General features: G+C 32.2%; 1 long non-coding RNA gene across 1 annotated transcript; it reads left to right on the forward strand.

The window, feature by feature from the left end:
- Nucleotides 1–9779: 9779 nt before the first annotated feature.
- LOC123665908 lies at nucleotides 9780–10983 on the forward strand. The gene is made up of 2 exons (XR_006745119.1): nucleotides 9780–10001; nucleotides 10756–10983. It is a non-coding gene; the product is annotated as an uncharacterized LOC123665908 (long non-coding RNA).
- The last annotated feature ends 12541 nt before the right edge of the window (nucleotides 10984–23524 follow it).

A 23524-nucleotide genomic window follows, 5' to 3' on the forward strand; every position in this document is an offset into this window, starting at 1 on the left:
TGTCCGTCTCTTTTGTTCGCACGAAAGCTCTGCGCTCAGAACATTCTGGTAGTTTTACCTCACAAAAGTCAATAGTTATGATGTACAAAGAGGTTCTAATTTATTGTAAGACAGGGTATGGTAGGGTATAAGGTACTACTTTAGTACCTCTTTATTAATATAATCTATTCCTACCGGAGCAAAGCCGCGGATAACAGCTAGTAAATTAAATAAGTAATACCGTTTTATAGATCTCGAAAAGAATTTGCAATTACTACACTTTTTATCTTCGTATCAAGAATATCTAAAAAAATGGGCTAAACATTTGAAGATGAGTAAGTGTCGTAAGATGACTGAAATTATTTTACAAATACAAATTCGTTTGTCGCTATTACTTAGACATATGACGTTTTAAAATCAAATAAAATTCATGTCATTGTGATTTATTCAACTAGAAACACACAAGTATTACTGGTTGAGTTATACGGGGTTATATTTCTGGTCGATTTAGCCGTCGAATAACGATATTTACTGTGCTGAATACTCAAATCGTGTTTAAATAGAAAAATATTTCTAAACTCTTTTAACAATGAAGTCTCAACATACGCATATTAATATATCTTTTTATTGATATCTAATAAAACTGTCAAATACAATGTCCTTTGGGGAAACATTGAACTGTATTGTGAAGCGAAAAAAATCGGTCCCGACTATTGTCACGAATATATAATTTATGTTCATACAAAGTAAAGACTGCTATATCGAATACTTCTGTAATATATATTTTTAACCGACTTCCAAAAAAGGAGGAGGTTCCCAATTCGACTGTATTTTTTTTATGTATGTTATATCAGAACTTTAAACCGGGTGGACCGATTTCGACGATTTTTTTTTAATCGAAAGGTGTGTTAATTGGTCCCATTTAAATTCGTTTGAGATCTAACAACCACTTTTCGAGCTATATCTAATAATGCGTTTTTACTTGACGCTTTTTTCGTCGACCTACTTTGTATTATACCACATAACTTTTTACTGGGTGTACCGATTTTGATAATTCTCTTTTTTTAGAAAGGAGATATCCCTAGTTTGGTACCATGATAATTTTTAATTTATATTATTTTTTAAATGTGACCACACGATAAACATCACTTTCGATTAAATTAAAAATTATCAAAATCGGTACGCCCAGTAAAAAGTTATGCGGATATTCGAGAGTTTCCCTCGATTTCTCTAGGATCCCATCATCAAATCCTGGTTTCCTTATCATGGTACTAAACTAGGGTACATGGTTGTACCTGGTTTACTTATCATGGTACAAAACATGGTACTAAACTATATCTCCTTTCCAACAAAAAAAAAATTATCAAAATCTTTTCATAAACGACGAAGTTATCCCCGAAAGTATATTGAAATATATATATTGAGTTTCCTCCGGTCGAATTGAGTAACCTCCTCCTTTTTTGTCGGTTAAAAAAGACTTCATCCAAACCGGCAGCGAATCATTTTAACTCTCCTACTACTAATCCTTCACGATTTACTAAAAACACCGAACTGAGCTCGGTCACCCAGGTACTATAATTTAAGAAGAAACTGACGGTAAGAGAGCACACTTTAATATAAAAATAATATAAATAACAACATGTAAAACAAATTTAACTCACTTATGCCTCTGAATCTCTTATGAATCGTGGTTTACGCAGGACAAAGAAGTCTCAGTCATTCTGTAAAACCAAGCCATTCTATTAATACAGATTTACAAAGGAAAAACCAATTTATAAATAAATTTGTTACAAAAATATTTTATAAAATAAACATGCTCCATGCTCCTTGTCCCTCGAGACTTATTCTAGTATTAGTATGTATATATTAAGTATATTCATACGCTGTATTCTTAAAATTTTTTTTTTCCCTTCCCAAAGCTACCATTACCAGTTGGCTGTGTAAGCGTAACATTTTTATATAGCGTCTTTAAAATTTAAAATATTAGTAATTTAATAATAGGTATACGTTATAAATATCGTGACATTTATAATTGTGATACTTTTGATCAATACTAATAGTGGATAGAGATTTTACGCGGAGTCGTTCGATCTATAACATAATAAAAACATACTTGACATAGATGTGCTTATTACGCCTCAGTTTTTTATCGAGGAGCCGTAAATAAATTAAAAAATCTCCAAAACTCTTTACACACTCGACATTACTATCTCATAGCTCAGCACTGTAGCGAATTAAGCTCCGACTCTTCTCCTGCAATGAAAAAGAGGGCTGGTCAACAGTAATAAGTTACTGGCCGAATTCAACGCACTCATAGATATATTAAATAAACATTAAAATAGTATAGCTATAAAAAAAAAACAAATTCGAAAATTAATTAAATTTTATGAAAACGAAAGTTAAATCAGGAGCCGCGTTACATGGTGAAAGCTAGCTATAATAAATACATGTGTCTGTTCACGCTCACGTGAACGCTTTCATGTATATTGCACACTTGATACGTAAAATTGTCTGCGGCCGGCATAACTACCGCATTTCAATGTTCTCACACTTGGTTTGTGTTTTGTATTGTAACAGCCTGTAAATGATCTACTTTTGGATATAAGCAGTCTATTAAGTTTCCAAATTTGTAGTCGATAAAATAGGTACTGATACACAGAATACGCCACTGGTAAAACTACAGTATTCAATGATAGGGTTTTGTAATAATGAAACGTATATTTAGGATTCTTTAAAATTCAAAATTTTAATGTATCATTTTGTTATTATTAAATTCACTAATACTGTAAACGTGTTAAAATATTCATGTAATTACAAATATTTAATGTACAATTTTTAATTTTAAAGTCATAAAAGTTACCACTCTCGAAAAATATACCATTTAAATATTAAATGTGGTTTTACTAAAGGAAGATACGACGATCTTTTAAAATTGCGTACACATCGTTACTGTGGTAGTTACTTTTAATATTTTTAAACAAAGGTATTATAACAAACTGTTGAATATGTACTATATGCAAAATTAATCCTGTAGCCTTTTGTTTCAATGGTTATATTTTATACAATTGAGAACAGAATATATGTATGTACACAGTTAAAAGTTATGTGTGTAAATGTAATAAGTATAAATATAAAATTTACTCGTATATGTATGTATCTGTAATGGATTTGTTATTGGTGGTTTGGTATTTTTCATCAATATTAGGGGTTGAATGACATAAACATGTTTAATTAAATTTTGACGACCGGTGGAAAATTTATGATAGTGAAACATGAAATTGAAAAGTAATCAATTAACGATATTTAAAAAAGCGACGTTTTTTGTTTGTTTATTTTATTTGCTTATATATTACTTCATAATAAAAAAATGATTTCAGACTAAAATAAACAACCAATCATATCAATTAAAAATTAATAATATATGGATTAAGTCTATTCATTTCAACACTTGTCGATAAGACTTGGTAGTAATAAAAATCCAATTAGAAGTTATGGTTAGATCGTTAATGTAATGACATCAATTTTTTTAATTACGCTCTTGTTTCTGAGCCCGAAAGCTTTTATAATATTGTTATTTTTTCATTCTATTTTTGGTTCATTGAGCTTTCGAAACTAATTTTATATTTCAGCAAATAAAAATTTCTAATTTTATTATTATAGACTGAGGCGTTAATGCTTACACTTATTTAATTCCATGGTATTCTTTTATTTTGAAATAAAAAAAATGTAAGATTATTTCGCGTTCATAAAATTACTGTTATAGTAATATTAAAAATATTGATTGTGCTTATGAATTTATATGAATCGGCTTTCCTATCTCGGTTGATAACTCTTAAAATATTAGATTAATAATAACTAGCTATACCTGTGCGAATAATTCGCAATAACGAGTAAAAAATTTACCGACCACCAATTGACGTTATTTCAAAACTAAAGTCGTTATATATATAATTTTAATAATTGTTTAATTTACAAAAACAAAAGCAATAATAAATTTTATAGTTGTGGATGCCGGTAGAGCAAGCAATTATCTCTAAAATGATTTGTAATTTATATGGAGCAATTGTGACGTTGTTTCTAAAAAGGGAGGCAAACATCTTAACCTTGGTGTATTAATACGAGTATATATGATAAAACCGGTCATAAAATGGGTCCTAAATCGTAAACGTTAAGTTTTACAAAAAATTTACAGGAAATATAAAATGTTTTTTTTTTCTCTACAATAATAGCCTCAATAACTTTTGCCTTAAAGTGCATAATAACTGAGATATCGGTTAAAAACGTTTTTTCAAAATGGCGCTTGAAGCTCCAATTGAATTTGTCAACACTTTATGGTTTTAGACTCTGTAATTGATCCTAAACCTTATAAATAAAAACAATTGGATCAAAAATTTTGTGCGAGGTTAATTTTAATTTTTATTGGGCTACCACACTATGTTTGTCTCCATCCCAGGACATGCCTTCTCCATCTGACATAGGTTTTTTTTTATACCACTAGGTCAACAAACAAACGTACGGCTCACCTGATGGTAAGAGATTACCGTAGCTTATAGACGCTTGCAACACCAGAAGCATCACAAGCGCGATGGCGACCCAATCCCCAATCCCCCCCAGGAGCTCTGGTCGCCTTACTTACCAACAGGAACACAATACTGCTTGAAAACAGTATTATTTAGCTGTGATCTTCTGTAAGGTCGAGGTACTACCCCAGTCGGGCTGCTCCATATTTTGAGCAGGAAATTTCTGCTGTGTCCTACCTCAGTTAAATAATAATTGGTCCTGCGACACAGGTGACCAGCCCACTGCCACTTCAACTTGTTAATTCCGTGGGCTATGGCGGTTGTAACGTTGTGCTGGAACGTTACTCTAATAAATAAGATCTTGTAGTAAAAGTTAAGTTTTTTCACTTTATTTTATCATGCTTCTATTTGTGGCGCCATCTATCGGCAACTTTTCGACACTTTGTGACTATTGGTGTTTCATATCGGCGTTTTTTTCTCTAACGGACTTGATAGATGCCGCTGATGTTTTTTGGTAATTATTGATCTTTCTTTAATAAAATCAATTGAATTGTAATTAGAAATTCTAAATTTAATATTCCTGTCTACTCCTTAAATTATAAAATAATTTAATATCTAAATTTAAACTTAATAACAGACTATGCTTAACGCATAGACTTTTGCTTGTCAATATTCCCTTGCTCGCGTGTCTTTGCTTCTTTTTCTTTGCATTTCGTTGCCGCCGAACCTCGAGACCTAACCTCGACCCTAACTCGGCTTAAATCCCGCTGGGGTAAGTTCTCATGATATCTATTATAATTACATATTGCTGGTGTTCTTAACTTAACGAGAAAATTGTAATTATTTATTATTTTGCTAATTGTGACACTGGTTTCTGAATTGTTCTTTTCCTGACTCGGAACTTTCTTCGTTCCAGGATTTTTACTTTAAGATTTATACCTTTAATTATACTTTGCTACAAATCGAGTCACTGCCCTCGATTAATAACGGCTGACTGATTACCGGCATTTACACCGGTGGAGATCTCCGCCGGTCATCGGACGAAGACGGAACTGAAGACCATCATCACCGGGAATTAGTCAGGCCAGTGTCCTTCCATATTACTTTCTAAGGTACGTTGTCGCGGCGTGGGCCAGCTAAGGAAATAAAGGCTGAAAATCAGGTGCCTAACGCGCCTGATTCCGAACCTACCCCCTGTTTTCTGACCGCGTGCTATTAAAATTCATAACTTTAAAAACTAGTATATTATTCTATTTCTACAACCACTAAAATCCACTCAGCGCGGCAGTGGCGCCCTTAACGTGTAATTTCTAAGGCCTGCTCACGTTGTGATAGCGTATTTTTTCGTATTTTGTGTAAATCTAATCTACCTACACTTGCTGCATTGTGAACGTGAGGTGACCTATCGCCGAGCGAACTGGTACGTACTTATTTATTTGCTTAATTATTGTTTAATTGTCACTATATTTCCTATAATTGTATATTTGTTTCGTATGTTATAAATTGCTACAATATTTTGTTATTTCGAATCGGCCGTGCTATACGTCAAAATTTTTAAGTAGTTATTTAACATATCGCTTTAAAACTATAAAATTACTACAAAACTCTAATAATTGTTGTAATACGTGTTAGTTCGCGGAGCTATAGTAATAACTATTAAATTCAATTTATTTTTACAAAATTTTTTTCAACTACCTACAATTAGTTTCATTTCCGAATTCATAAATTTTCTATCGTTGTTTTTACATTTTATTTGTCACTAAGCGTAATTCTGTGTAGGTAATAGGTAGCTTACTTTGTAAAGAACACCATTTAACTATACTTACATGTAAACAGCTGATCTATTATTCGACAATCTTAACTATTTGCGATTTGTATAACTTCTATAACTTTTAAAATTTTAACTATTTAAGATTTCTGTAACCTACGTTATCTTATTGTTTTGTATAACTTAATAGTAATCGTTTTGATCGCTAGATATCATGGAAACATACCCCATTAAATTCTTTTTGCTAAACAAAAATGAATTAAACTATGAAGTATTAATCAGAGGCGAGGAACCTGCTTCAACCGTACTAGGGTTGCGTAGACAGATAAATAAATTGACTCCTATTATTCCCACTACTGACATTTGTGAGTCTGGTATTGACCCCGAGGTCGATATCACAGGTGCAAATCTCCACTTGTCTACACACTTGCTGATATGTCAGGTAAACCTCTAGGTGACTGGCATATTAAAGATATTAAATTAGTAAACTATAAACAATAAATTTTGCCCAAACTAATTAACTTCAATAACCTAACTTAAAATTAACTTAAAACTTTAAATATTTTTTAACATTGATTTATTGCATTAACAATTAACAATATAAATGTAAATGGGTTTGCTTAGGGAATTTAAACCTAGCATATAGACTCAGCGCGGGTATCCTAGTGGTAGTAATACTGATCCCAAGATGTAAATCGTAGGGCTAGGGTACCCATATAGACTACAATGGACCCCCATTTATACTAAGACTAAATACTGCTGTCAACTTTAATATTTTTAACATCTACTACCTAAATTTATGCTGTATTAAATAAACTAAATAATACTATTTAATACTCTTAAACTAGCTTATTGAGTGAACAACATAGTGCTGCAGTTGTTTGCTCTGTGTGTAAGGATCTTTGTGTCGCTACCTACTACTGACTAAAAGATTACTATGAGAGGTGAAAGAGTGTATGTGATGTGATGTATGTATAGAATGGAAGTGTAGTAAGTTTAGTTGTTATGCATAGTTGGTGTGTAGGACTGCAATTAAGTATTTTATCTTGCAGTGAGTTTAGTAGTTAGTTCAGTCGGATTTTGCTCTAGTAGGCAAAATCCTACGCTTTTTGGCGGGGTACCGTAACGTTGTGCTGGAACGTTACTCTAATAAATAAGATCTTGTAGTAAAAGTTAAGTTTTTTCACTTTATTTTATCATGCTTCTACTTGTGGCGCCATCTATCGGCAACTTTTCGACACTTTGTGACTATTGGTGTTTCATATCGGCGTTTTTTTCTCTAACGGACTTGATAGATGCCGCTGATGTTTTTTGGTAATTATTGATCTTTCTTTAATAAAATCAATTGAATTGTAATTAGAAATTCTAAATTTAATATTCCTGTCTACTCCTTAAATTATAAAATAATTTAATATCTAAATTTAAACTTAATAACAGACTATGCTTAACGCATAGACTTTTGCTTGTCAATATTCCCTTGCTCGCGTGTCTTTGCTTCTTTTTCTTTGCATTTCGTTGCCGCCGAACCTCGAGACCTAACCTCGACCCTAACTCGGCTTAAATCCCGCTGGGGTAAGTTCTCATGATATCTATTATAATTACATATTGCTGGTGTTCTTAACTTAACGAGAAAATTGTAATTATTTATTATTTTGCTAATTGTGACACTGGTTTCTGAATTGTTCTTTTCCTGACTCGGAACTTTCTTCGTTCCAGGATTTTTACTTTAAGATTTATACCTTTAATTATACTTTGCTACAAATCGAGTCACTGCCCTCGATTAATAACGGCTGACTGATTACCGGCATTTACACCGGTGGAGATCTCCGCCGGTCATCGGACGAAGACGGAACTGAAGACCATCATCACCGGGAATTAGTCAGGCCAGTGTCCTTCCATATTACTTTCTAAGGTACGTTGTCGCGGCGTGGGCCAGCTAAGGAAATAAAGGCTGAAAATCAGGTGCCTAACGCGCCTGATTCCGAACCTACCCCCTGTTTTCTGACCGCGTGCTATTAAAATTCATAACTTTAAAAACTAGTATATTATTCTATTTCTACAACCACTAAAATCCACTCAGCGCGGCACGGTTACTTTCGTCTTCTCGCGAATAGTCTCATCTTCTCCTTATCTCTGAGAGAGATAGGTTATATTTTATTTTGATATATGTAATATTATATTTAAGAAAAAAATAAGGCCACACAAACTTCGCCAGATCATATATATATATATACTAGCTGACCCGGCGAACTTCGTATCGCCTAACAGTCGATTCTTTTTTTTTTTAGAATTTTTCTCTCCGTAAGAACCATCCTCGTACTTCAAGGAATGTTTTAAAAAAAGAATTAGCGAAATCGGTCCAACCGTTCTCGAGTTTTGCGCTTAGCAACACATTCAGCGACTCATTTTTATATTATATATATATATATATATATATATATATATATATATATATATATATATATATATATATATCCTTTTTTCATGTTATTTTTAAAATATACAACAAGCGTACGGCTCGTCTGACGGTAAGCGGTTACCGTAGCTTATAGACGTCTGTACCACCCTACCCCTACCCTGTTGCCAACCCTATCCGTAATTCGCCCTAGGAGCTTTGTTCACTTAATAACTCAAATAATTTGTGTAATCACATGTAAAATTGAAATTTGTAGAGTTATTTTTTACAATATGTAATTAAATTACAAATGCTTAAGAATACGTATCGATTTTACATTTTCCTCTTGATTGATGAACACAAACGTAAACATTAACCATTTATGTATTCATATATCATTGAAGTAAACAAAAGGCTAACAGAACAATTATCTCTACTAAATGTATTACAAGATAAAATATGTGACGCTACAATTACAAAGCATTGTTTCGACCTTTTAATTTGGGTTTTATTTTTAACGTGTACGTCAGGAGTACCAGTTTTTAAATCTATTGTTGTTGTTGTTTTTTAATTATTCGTTTTATACGGAATGTGTCTTTCTGTCTCCGTTTATTATGTTGTTTTCAAAAAGGGAGTGACATAATATTACTATTATTGGTTCCGAAGCTAGAAGATAAAGTTTAATCAATTTTGCCCACTCTCCTACGTTTAAAATAACTCCGGTACAATGTTCTACTGTAAAAGCTCCCAATTTACAAAAAAAAAAAATCCTTATCAAAGAATTGCCTGTAAAGAAGCTTTAACAGAAGTATGTACGATATTTAACATTTAAGAATTACTTATGAAAATTTTCAATTTCTTTATTAAATTGAATTTATTATATATATTTTCTTCACATTTTATTAATTTGTTAATACAATACCGTGGGCTATGTCGGTTACTTTCGTCTTCTCGCGGATAGTCTCATCTCATTCCTATCTCTGGGAGAGATAGGTTAATTAATGTTAATTTTATGAGCATTTTTGTTAACTTGCGTGTAAATGTATTGATCCATAATAGTTGTTTGTGTTACCTACTAACTTTATAATATTACCATGGCAAACTAGTTTTCGCGTCATTAATCGAGCATACTTCAATGTTCACGGTCACTGGTTAAACCTATTAAACTTCATGTACTCATAAAGGAGGTTTTGCTCCACATAATAACAAGTGAAACTTATTTATTAGTCTGAGCTAACAGCGGTGTGAATACGCCTTTCTGGTTCAAGGCTCATTATCTTTCCCTTATTATGTGTGAATGATAATTAATGACTTCTATTATGGCTATCCATTGGATCAGGTATGTGTCATTATAGTTCATATAAAATGATACTTTTTGAGTGTTGACTGATAAATTTCACTACTAAAAGTTTGCTAAAATAGTTCATATATGAATCATATATGAATGTTGTCAAACTACTTCTTTCGTGATCTAAAATTTGGTTATTCATTATTTTCTCAGTAAAATGTTAGTAATGCACTTATTTCGTTTTTGCCAGAAATTATTTTGTGGTCTTTTAAGCTTCCGTAACTATGTATTTTAATTTTAATTGCAGAGTGCAGACTCAGTGGTTGTGTAACTATTTTATTTTTATGATTTAATAACTATTATTGTAAAATGATACTTCACAAGTGCTTTTTGACGTCTACTTGCATAAAGAAATTATGGTCTTGATTTTAAATTCTATAGAATAAAAAATGTTAGTAAAAGTCGAACGTAAGTAATAAATAAAAATTACAATTAATAAAGCATGTAGTAAAAATTTAAAAACAGCTTTTGAAAATACAATACGCCTCACAGGTACGCTACTTTAGGAAAAAAAATCGAATCTAATCCAAAGTTTTCTGCAACACGTATAGTTATGAACTAATCTCCATAATTTTTAAGATATATGCACGCATAAGTAAAATTAATGTATTATTTATAACAAGAAACAATCAAATAATATATCCGACAATTTACTGCAAAATCGTTGTTTATAACCATATACGGCAAAGCATACCCTTTATAATAAACATATACCTATAGTACACATATACGTATATATTTACAGAGCAATAGAAACGGGATGAAACCGTTGGAGTTAGTCGTCAGACAGGAAGATGACTTCCGGCGTAGACAAAAGAACCAAACCAACTCAAATAGAAAATACTTTCTCGAGCACTATTTAACAATGCCTCAGTACATATAAAGTTGAAAATCTGATCAGTTGAAATACTTTGATGGCTGATACTTTTCACATTAAAATAATTTTATTAATGTAACATTTGTAATCACTCCATGTTGTAGTTTTTGTCCTTTTTTGTACTTTTTAACCGACTTCCAAAAAAGGAGGAGGTTCTCAATTCGACTGTATTTTTTTTTTTTTTTTTTTTTTTTTAATGTATGTTACATCAGAACTTTTGACCGGGTAGACCGATTTCGACAAATTTTGTTTTAATCGAAAGGTGGTGTGTGCCAATTGGTCCCATTTAAATTTATTTGAGATCTAACAACTACTTTTCGAGTTATATCTAATAATGCGTTTTTACTTGACGCTTTTTTCGTCGACCTACGTTGTATTATACCGCATAACTTTCTACTGGATGTACCGATGTTGATAATTTTTTTTTTGTTGGAAAGGGGATATTCCTAGTTTGATACCATGATAAGGAAACCAGGATCTGATGATGGGATCCCAGAGAAATCGAGAGAAACTCTCGAAAATCCGCAATAACTTTTTACTGGGTGTACCGATTTTGATAATTTTAAATTTAATCGAAAGCTGATGTTTATCATGTGGTCACATATAAATTTTATCGAGATCTGATAACTACTTTTTGAGTAATCTTTGATAACGCGTAGTTGCTTGACTATTTTTTCGTCGATCTACGTTGTATTACTTGTCGATGTAATTGAAGTCGGTTTTTTTTTTCGTTTGCGAGCAAACACAATTATTTATTCAAGGGTATATAAACAGCCATAAGATAAAACGAACCAGAGTTTAGAAGTTTTCTCATACACATTACTCTTTAGTCGTGACTAACGCAGAACAAAGTGTCGTAAAAATAGTTTTTATTACTTTGTACATTTAACACCTCTTTATCCATACCCGACACCATAGATACTATACCTAACCTTTTACCAGAGAATTTTATGGACAGAACTAGTACCATTTGGTGTGCCTGTGAGTTTTGTAACTAAGATTGCACACTACTATTAATAAAATATCAACGCAGGAGATGTAATCTGATATGATAATTCTCGTCATTTTGATAAAGTGATATTAGTTTTGTGATGACATTACAAAGTAAAGCTCTCTCGTCAATTTTAATTTATGTTGATTTTTACGAACGCTTCTGTTAAATAACGCGTTCATAATGTAAATCGTTACAATTTATTACCACCCTTTTACATCAGAAACATCAGGTGTATGAAATTCATTACAAATAAAACAAAAATATTGCTCATTTTAAAGCAGAATATTATCAAAAAACAATTTTTTTAGCCATTTCAACAGGAAACAAAAATCTTAAAATACGAAATAGAAATGTGATTTTCGAAATAGAAATGTGATTTATGTAACCTTGAACGAATTTTAGGCATAGAGATAAAATAAGCTACCAAAGCAATTTGTAGGCTTGTTTGTGAAGTTTCAATGAATATTTCATAGTATTAGTAATGTATGTATAAATTACTATTAACTCTGAGTGAACGGATATCTGGAATTTACTTTGTCACAGACGACACTTAAATATTATTAGAACTATTGGTGCAACGGTCACAGCACTGCACTGACGCTTTTGCAATGACGGTTGCGGGTTCGATCCCCGCACATGACAAACATTTGTATTTGCCATGCAGATGTTTGCCGTGGTCTGGGTGTTTTTGCAGTGTGGATCTCCCCACTGTGCTTCGGAAAGTACGTTAAGCCGTCGGTCCCGGTTGTTATTATGTACACATGATAGCGATCGTTACTCATAGTAGGGATTATATTCGCCCATCCGCATTAGAGCAGCATGGTGGATTAAGCTCTGATCCTTCTCCTACTTGGGGAAAGAAGCCTATGCTCAGTAGTGGGATATTACAGGCTGATGCGTAAACGTCTACTAAGAACTAATTTTGCGACAGGGCTATATTAATGCGGTCCAAGGGCTGTCGAAAGATTTTATAAAAGTCCTTATTTTTTGTGCTATGAACTTAAAATTTAACAGAGATAGTTGGTAGCGTCCGCCAACAATAAATTTTGCGACATGGGCTAAAGAGGTTTAAGACTTCCCGATTTTTTTTATAAAATACTACATTTTTTGAACTACAAGCTTGAAATTTGAGAGGAAAATTGTCAATAGTAGACATTCTCTAATAACAGATATCGCAATTGGGATCGCATTAAAGAGGTCTAAGGACTCTCATATAAGGACTCTCACATAGCATAAAAATTAATTAATTTTTTAGAAAATTAATTAATTTTCGTGCTATGAACTTGAAATTTGACAAAAAGTTAGTTAAAAGACCTCCGCTAAGAACTGATGCTACACAACTGGGGTAGGGCACAGCAGGAATTTCCTGCTCAAAATATGAAGCAGCCCGACTGAGGTAGTACCTTACAGAAGATCACAGCTAAATAATACTGCTTTCAAGCAGTATTGTGTTCCTGTTGGTGAGTAAGGTAACCAGAGCTCCTGAGGGGAATTGGGAATTGGGTCGGCAACGCGCTTGCGATGCTTCTGGTGTTGCAGGCGTCTTTAAGCTACGGTAATCTCTTACCATCAGGTGAACCGTACGCTTGTTTGCCGAACTAGTGATATAAAAAAAAAAACATTTTTTGTGCTACAAGCTCAGGCAGATAGTTAAGAATAGGAAAGTAGACGTCTACTTGCACAACGCTTTGCTGAAGATCGTGACATGATCAAATGCATAGTTTACGATTTTATAAAGGACATGCAGAGAAACATTCATTTTTATATGTATAGATAGATGAAAATTGAATTAAGGATATTTTTTCGAATGTAGGGTATGTGAGTGGCACGATCAGTCTGCTCCTTATTGTAGTAATGATATTATTTGAGTACGACCATGTTGTTGTTAGTAAAAAACTTAATGGTCATTATAAAGTTCATTAAAAAAAACAGTTACTTAACTGAAGTAAAAAAATAAAAACAAAACAAAATAGATAATAATCGTATTATGAAAGAGGTCTCGTCCATTTTGACCTATCGCCACAGGCATGTTCCTGATGTGCATTAGAGTTAATACACCTCTGTATTATTTACTATAAATGTGCACATTGCTTTAGTATTTAGCTCTAAACAATACTCTTACACTTAAATAAAAACACGTATTTAAACATTCATATCTGAGGTAGGGCACAGCAGGAATTTCCTGCTCAAAATACGGAGCAGCCCGACTGGGGTAGTACCTCGACCTTACAGAAGATCACAGCAAAATAATACTGTTTTCAAGCAGTATTGTGTTCCTGTTGGTGAGTAAGGTGACCAGAGCTCCTGGGGGGATTGGGGATTGGGTCGGCAACGCGCTTGCGATGCTTCTGGTGTTGCAGGTGTCTATAGGCTACGGTAATCGCTTACCATCAGGTGAGCCGTAAGCTTGTTTGCCGACCTAGCGACATATAAAAAAAAAAAAATCTAACAATAAGCTGCAAATGTTAATATTTTATGAATTTCTCTGCGCAAAGTGTACTGTATTCCTCTCTCATAGTCTATTGGGATTAGTAAAGGCTTAGTCCCATCTTGTTTACTAAGCATTTAACTATCCACGTGTGAGTGCCAAGTTGTTTGGGAACAATATTGTAAAGTTACCAAGCCAAGTTATTTGGTTAAAAGCCGTGCAATATTCTGTAGGTCAGCTACACCTCAACGAAACTAACACTACTTATTGTGTAGCTTCAAGTTCGTAATCTGCAATATGTTCAAAATTTGCTTTTCTTTATCTATTTGTTTAATTTTTAACTCTAGATAAAACGATTCTATGTACCTTTATTTCTGTTAATTAGTTGGGTTAGGGCATAGTTTACATATAAATTAGCGTTCGCACCGGCTTCGCACCAGTGTAAACTACATTTTTGTACGTGTACATAACTAAATAGTGCGTGTATCAGTAGAAATTTTGGTGTAATTATTTATAGGATACGCTTTTGTATATTATAGTGTAAATTGCAACTTTAAACTATGTTAACTATTCTAGGTAAACGAAATATTGTTTTTAATACGATTAAACTAATACTTAATTGAAAAAAGTAGCTCCTCAATTATCGTCGCGTTTTTTCTCTTGTGTTTATCGGTTATTCAGATTCTTTGACTATCGGCATACCAAGTATCAATACAGTTAATTTTTTCGTAAGGGTATAACAAACGTCCATCCTCACAAACTTTTGTATTTCTAATATAAGAAGGATTGTTAAAAATCTGATGGTCTCTTACAGGAGAACAGTAATGAAATAAAAGTAATTAAATATCTTTAGCATACGCCCATGGTCGTCCGTCTTTAAGGTAAGCAACTTAATGCTTAATAGGTAACATAAATATATATTAGGGGTATGAAAAATAGATGTTGGCTTGGATTCTCAGACCTACCCGATATACACACAAAATTTCATGAAAATCGGTCCACCTGTTTCGGAGGAGTATGATAACTAACATTGAGACATGAAAATTTTATATATATATATATATAACTATATAATATATCGATAAATGTATTTATTCAATGATACATAAATACAAAACATATATACTCAAGCGGGAATTTAATTCACAGTCCACAGTTCACAAAGTAGGGCCACGGGCTAGTCGATACAATAGGATCACATTACTGCTATTCAAATTAAACACTTCTAAAAAGATTTTTATTTACCATTTATATATTTTTATAAATGCTCTTGAAACAGAATTAATTAGGATGAAAAAGTAATAACAGAGATGATTGTAAAAAAAAATACTTGCAATTTTGATTTCAAGCTATATTTGTAATGAATTATTTTGAGCGAATAGTTTTGTCCTTATTAATTGTGTCAGGTCTATTGAATAAAATTAAAGTGAAAATTTAAATATATTCAATAAAAGTTTTAACGAACAAAGCTTTATCTATACTAACATTATAAAGAGTAAAGAATTACTTTTTTGTTTGTTTAAAATGGACAAAGTCAAAAACTATTGTACTTGACCAATTTTAAAAACGAGTGTGCTTTAGACCACATGATTAAAGTAAAACTTATTTAACATTAGGCCTACATAATAGGCCTGCACTGAGGGAAAGAAAATGTGTGCTCGCACCTCTTTCTCTTGCTCCGTTCACCTCGCCCGATCACACTTTTCGTCATGTATTCATCAGTTTACTCCTCAGTCAAAATTTTTCCACTTGTAGAAGGCTACGTTATCCAGTGATAATTATCACTCAGTAGTGATACAGGCTATATTTTAACGGAAGGAATCGTTACAGCTAAATTCATGTAATTCCCCTGTGCGAAAGTGTTTGCAGAAAACTAAAGGTATACAAGCATATTGATAAATGTATCTTATTATAAAATTATCAAATGATTTTTAATTCATTAAGTATCTTATAGAGAAACTAGCTGAAATGATGATGATGAAAATTTCATAAAAATCGGTCCAGCCGTTTCAGAGGAGTATTTTAACTAACATTGAAAACAACACACGAGAATTTTATGCATAAGATAACATTACAAAATCCTAACCAAAACTAATTTCAAGAATTTTTACTGAAAATCATATGTACTAAACTTTTAAGCAATAGCCTATTTTCCATATACTATTTTAAGCTAAAATTTAGGATTTTAAATAAAAAAATATCTTTGCATCATACAAAGCGGTAAAACCGCCAAACATGCAGGTAATCCATTTAACCGACTTATAAATAACTAGCTGTAGATACATACGTTTACTTCATCAAATTATTTTTATCAATGACTATTTAAAATAATTAAATCATAATTTAACCTCTGTACATATTTCATTCCAAATTGCGTTTGGTCCGTATGTTGTAAATAAAGTAGCTTGACGGGTTAATTGCATTGCGTTACTAGTGATAGAAGATTATTTCGAACTGATGTGAATGTTTACGTACTGTTATTGTGTTAAATCATGTTCGCGATATATGTACGTAGGTATTGTTATACTTAGATTTGTTTTAATTTGATTTAGCCTGTAACACCTTACTGTTGGGCATTGGCCTATTTCTTCATATAGGAGAAGGATCGGAATCTAATCCATCACGCTGCTCCAATGCGGGATACATTCATTACCATGAGTAACGATCGCAATCAGGTGTCTATATACTAATAACAAACGGGACCAACAGAATAACGTACTCTCTGAGAACGTAAGAAATATTTATAAAAACACAAATATCCATCTCGTGTGAGAATTAAACCGGCAACATTAATTTTATTATGGCTTTAAAAGGCAAAGGCAAGAAAATAAATACACATTGTCAATAATAGAAGGTAGTAATGACTAAAATTAATATATTTACAACAATTGTATTTCAAAATTAAATATTAACATAAAAATGTTAATACAAACAATATCCAAATACTTTCGCCTTAAAATGGAATTAACCTATAGTATAGGATAGTGTGTTATTCAATTTATTTGTTTCGAGAGTAAAACGAACTTATGTATTAATGTTTAAGATATTTTTTTTTGTTTGTGCGACGGGATATTAGATATTTCTTTATGTTTAGAATATTCAACGAGAAAATATTTTTTAAATTAATTAGAAAAATAAGAAAAAGAGAATATAATATTGCTTCGTTGGGTGATTTTTTATTTGATATTTTTTATGTTAATAGTGTTTCAGATATTGAAATTTTCGAAAGGCAAATTATCAATCAGACTCGTAATTTATACATTACGGTATTTTTATTTATAATAACACCTAGTACGTTTTTATGTTGTCTCGTAAACAAAAGAATAGCTTCTTTTATTAGGGCTGGTAGACGCCTATATATCTCCATTTATTGTTATCATTACTTTCTGAAATAATTAAACACAAAACAAAAAACCCGCCTGCGTGAAGAAAAACTAATAGAAAATCAACTGAAAAAGCTGTAACAAGATAAAAATTCAATATGCACACAAATTCAGCGAAATAAATAGAAACAATATCAAACATTTTGTGCTGTACATTTAAAATATATTAATACGGTAGTCCTTCGAAACTTTATGCAACGTCGTAGATGACATGCAGTCGGAGACATGCACAAAGAGAGAATGATTTGACTTATCCTTCAATTTCATGCCTCCGACTGCATATTATCTACGACGTTGCATAAAGTTTCGAAGGACTACCGTATTAATATATTTTAAATGTACAGCACAAAATGTTTGATATTGTTTCTATTTATTTCGCTGAATTTGTGTGCATATTGAATTTTTATCTTGTTCCAGCTTTTTCAGTTGATTTTCTATTAGTTTTTCTTCACGCAGGCGGGTTTTTTGTTTTGTGTTTAATTATTATTTTATTTATGTCTTTTTAGTCAGACAAATTACGTAATCGGTTCAATTCATTAAAACAGTTTACATCATGTGGTTGATTAAGTAATTTTTTAGGGTCAAGAGAACTGATAGCAAGCCCGGAGAAAGATCTCACTCTGCTCAAAGCAACGTAAGCCTGACCTTTAGCAAATAGGTGACTGCTTAAGTCAACAACTATTAGTTTTAATATAATGAAATTATTATGAAAATTATTTGTTTGTATTTGGTATTATGTATTTGTTATTGATTTTATTAATGTAATTGTAAATTGGTGTGACATTATTTTATTAATTTTTATTTGTAATTTTAATTGTGTTTTTTTTAACCATTGTATTTTATTAGAAAGGCTACACCCCGAAGTTGATCGTCGCCTAGGAGGCGAGTTTGACATGGCATAGGCGTGGGAAAGAGCAAAGTCCACATTTTTTAAACTTTAATATTGTATTTCTGTATTAGTATTACGGTAATAATAATCATGATATACCTTTTTAAAATCCTTGTATTGTGCCCTTCAATTTGATACCCATATTGTAGTATTCGAGAAAAAAAATTTTTTTTCATTCACTACAATGGCTTCGCGCAGCCGCCATGTTTGATTTTTTTTTAATGTCACCTATCTAAGAACACTTGGGCAGCTAAGAAGAATCTAACGATACCTCAATTATGTAAATCCGTTCAGTGGTTCTGGAAATATGAGGTAGTAAAGAATATTACATACAAATATACATACATACAAGATACGCGCGAAAAACATAACCCTTCCTTGGCAGTCGGGTAAAAACGTTAATCTTGGGAGTATTTTGGTAGTGCTAAATAAAAGTTATTCTCATTGTATTCGATATATGTACTTATCTATATATTTTGGTGTACAATAAAGAATATATTATTAATATTATTATTATCTAAACTAAAACCGCCTTGTCTACACTAAAATATATTACAGTTCTATATGTTTGTAAATGATAATTCTTATATCAGTAGAGGACTACAATGTCTTAGGACACATAATGTAGCTCTATAAACTTTATGATACGTTGTTTAATTACTTGACGGTATATCAATCGATACTTTTACATGATAAATACTAACACAGGTGAAACTGAGAGGAACATCTAGTTAAACAAAAAGTAATTGATGATAAGAGGAGTTCATTGTGTTTTATTGAACTAGTATAAGGTAATGACGGGCTTACGAATAAAATTTTAAATACGTCTTTAGAACCTTGCTTTGAATAATGAATAAACACTTAACTAATAACCTTCAGTAAATCCTAACAAGAGAACATTGTTTACTTGCTTTGAGCATAGAATAAACACAAAATGAAAATTGGTTCAAATCTCTAGTGTTTTAGTTTACCAAATAGAGAACAAAGCACATTTTAATTACGTTTAAAGTCAAAGGTAGACTAGCCTTTAATTACTAAAAATATACAGCATTTCTTTATAGGGTTCCGAACCTCAAAAGGAAAAAATGGAACCCTTATAGGATCACTTTGTTATCCGTCTATCTGTCAAGACTCTTTTCCTCAGGAAAGCGTGGAGGTATCAAGCTGAAATTCATATCAAATACTCAGGTCTACCGTTCTTTGGAGCTGTGAAAACTCAAACTTCTAAGCTAACGCAATCAAAAGATACAGCCGTTTATGCTACAAATTTTCGACACTCACAAGGGAATCAAAAGCTACAGGGTTCCCGTGAACTGAGAATCTTGAAATTCGGTGCAAAGCAACGTCTTATAGCACATCATTACAGCCTATACAGTCCACTGCTGGACATAGGCCTCCACAAGTTTACGCCAAAAATAACGTGAACTCATGTGTTTTGCCCATAGTCACCACGCTGGGCAGGCGGGTTGGTGACCGCAGTACTGGCTTTGTCGCACCGAAGACGCTGCTGCCCGTCTTCGGCCTGTGTATTTCAAAGCCAGCAGTTGGATGGTTATCCCGCCATCGGTCGGTTTCTTAAGTTCCAAGGTGGTTGTGGAACCTTGTTATCCCTTAGTCGCCTCTTACGACACCCACGGGAAGAGAAGGGGTGGCTAAATTCTTTAGTGCCGTAGCCACACAGCACTTATAGCACAAATAAAGAAAAAATTGCGAAAAGTATACATTTTTAGTTACATCATATAATAAAAATATTTTTAATATTTTGTTTATACGCGGGGGTGCGCGAGTCCTACTCGCACTTGGCTGTTTTTATTATTATTATTTTCTTTACATACTCGTACATAACTGCCTCCTATGACTTACGATTCTTGTTGCGGTGTTTTATGACAAATAAAAATATAAGAATAAATTAAAACTTTACTAAAAACTTAATATATGCAACTTAGTCGCTAAAATGTCACATTACAATTCTTTGAAAATTTTCAAATGAAGACGATAACTTATAATAGTTGTAGTATTCATATTATATATTATTTAATAAGAAAATATCATACAATAATATAATATACTACAAACCTTTACATTTGTAGATAATTAACTGCCGAGTACCTAATAAAACGCCGACCGATGACGGGATAACCATCCAACTGCTGGCTTTGAAATACATAGGCCGAAGACGGGCAGCAGCGTCTTCAGTGCGACAAAGCCACCTGGTGACTGCAGGGCGTGGTGACCATGGGCAAAACACATGATTTCACGCCATTTTTGGCGCGAACTTGTGGAGGCCTATGTCCAGCAGTGGACTGCGATAGGCTGAAACGATGATGATGATGAAGTACCTAATAATAAAATAAATGGATTTTCAACAACAGCTTTGTTTCGTAAATCAAAATAAAACAATAAATTTAGAAGACAGTGTATGATGGCAGTATCATTGTCATCTAAATTAGTTGTTTTACTAGCGGCCGCTCTCGACAAAGCTCTCTCGAAAAAGCTAATAAAAATAAAAATATTGGATTTTTTTTAAACCCCAAAAGGGGGTTGATGTCAAAAGATATATTATTAGTACATCTCCACACCGTATATAGAGTACACATACATACATTTTAAAGTTATGAAGTTCGTAAAATCCGTTCTTAGCAGATGTCTACATCTTATAAGAAACCTACCTGCTAAGTTTCAAGTTTGTGAGTGTTTCTGATATTTCGTGATTAATATGTATGTGTGTATATAGGTAACTACTTCTATCCGGTTGTAACAGTTGATCCGTAAACTGTGTTAACTTAGTCTATGGATTAGCCGTTAACATAACAAAACACATGTATGAGTCAATATGTCAATGAAGAAGTAAAAAAAAACCTTTATCTTCTAAGCATTGCATATATGTTACATTTTATGGATACTTGAACAACGTTTGTAACGTTAGTTACCTGAACAATAGTTATTTGACTATTCATTTCCATTCGGTGGCATTTGGTTTATATTAAAGAAAAATATACTAATGCCTATAATTCCGAGCTGATGTTTTGTAATAGCACGTTCTCGTTGTTTGGAGAGCACGTGAAGTGCTTGGTTGCGTGAGTCATAAAACTTTCTCGCGCTAACCCAATAAAGTTTTGCCAGATGCCTCTACTGAATAATTTACGTATACCATCTAAAGTTTTCTGCACCATTAATTTGTTCATATTTTTAAACTTTTTGTATTTTTATTTTAGAATTAAGAAATTTATTTCAATTTTTTTAATTGATAAGGATTTTTTTGCAATTAATTTTACTTTTAACTATTTAAGTATAAAAATATTAACTTTTGTATCCCCAGGCGTTTGTTATATAGGGTAAAATAAAACATTGTTATTTTACTACCCATAATGGATATAAAATACAACGTAATCCATTAAGCAAAAAAATTAAGTTTAAGCATACAGTCAAAACTTACATACACAAAACACCAAAGACGAGTCTTAAATGATTAAATCTGATTTAATTTATGTAAATATTCCTATACGATACTTATAGTATTAACAAAAGGCGGACTTAAAGCTGCTACATTTTCTTTCAGTCATTCTTGGTATGTGCAAGAAAGATGGTTAAATAATGTTGTACAAAATACCTTTCTGAATATTTTGAAAATGAGAGATCCAAATAGGGTAAACGACGCTTTATGTGTATATTTCATGTTGTATAAAATGTAACTTTTCAAATTAATTAGTTTTCCTTTAACATTCATAACAATCCTAATCTGAAGTTTAAAAAATACAATTTTTGTCGATTCGTTAATTTTAATGCGCTTATCTATAGCGTATTCACATATAGATAAAATTATAGTATATTTATCAAAAGAGTTCTGTTCTCATTTGGTATAAAATTCTACGTCAATCTTGTTAACCTTACTAATTGTCACCTTGCTTTCATCAAAGCCCTCGTCATAAAAGCGCAAGCTTCGAATTTTGAATACATTGTAATCATAAAAGAGTAAAATTTTCATTACGATGTGAAAATTCTGAAAAATTTTGTACATTTCCTGCTACATGATCATTTTCTATTTATAGCCGTTGCAAATGTTTTGTTGTTTATTCCAGTATGAACGTACATATTTGCAAAGTACGTCTATTTTGCTTATGATAAGCTATCATTGATCGTTTGAATTGTCAGGCATTATTGTTGTTACATAGTCAAACTTGTTGCATAATGGAATATTGCATATAAAATTAAAACATTATTAGTCGAATGAATATATTAGTTAAAAAGACCGCGTCAACGTATGCTCCTTTTTATTTAGGAAATAAGTTTTCCTGGACATAATTACATAGTCTCCGTTTATACATTCATCGTTCACCTAAATGGAATACTTCTATTTCTCGTGGTTTATTCTATATTGTGAGGTTCTAATTTATCGGATTTATAAACAAGACTATTTATTATTTTATATTCAGCTTGTGCTCGACTAGTAACTGAAACGTTATTCCTAGGAAATATATTTTGATAGTAACGCTAGGGTTACACTAAGGGCGATTAAATATTTATATAATAATAATAATAATAATAATAATAAAAAACGTTCATGTCAGACATGTACACCTATAGTGTATTAGTAACAATATTTACTTATAATCTATGTTAGTTATTGTTAGTAAGATGATAATGAAATAAAATAATCATTTTAATTGGCCCGTCACTGTTTCTATCCAGTATTTTTGAATAGAACAATCAGGGCGAGCCATGATTGTCCTCAGAATGCTGTTGTTGCTGGCCTTCATGCGCCGCAGCAGAGCTACGATGCTTTTTTACGCATAGTCGCGTGAAATCCATCAACCCGTGCATCCGCGAACATTCTTGAGGCGCTACAAAACCGCGATGATTTATGATAATTTTAATCAAGGTATTTCATAGTGTCTAGGTACACGCACAGCTTATTCGTTGTTGTTAGCCGACGATAGTCTATT

Source organism: Melitaea cinxia, chromosome 2, assembly GCF_905220565.1.
Source record: "Melitaea cinxia chromosome 2, ilMelCinx1.1, whole genome shotgun sequence".
Classification (NCBI taxonomy): domain Eukaryota; kingdom Metazoa; phylum Arthropoda; class Insecta; order Lepidoptera; family Nymphalidae; genus Melitaea; species Melitaea cinxia.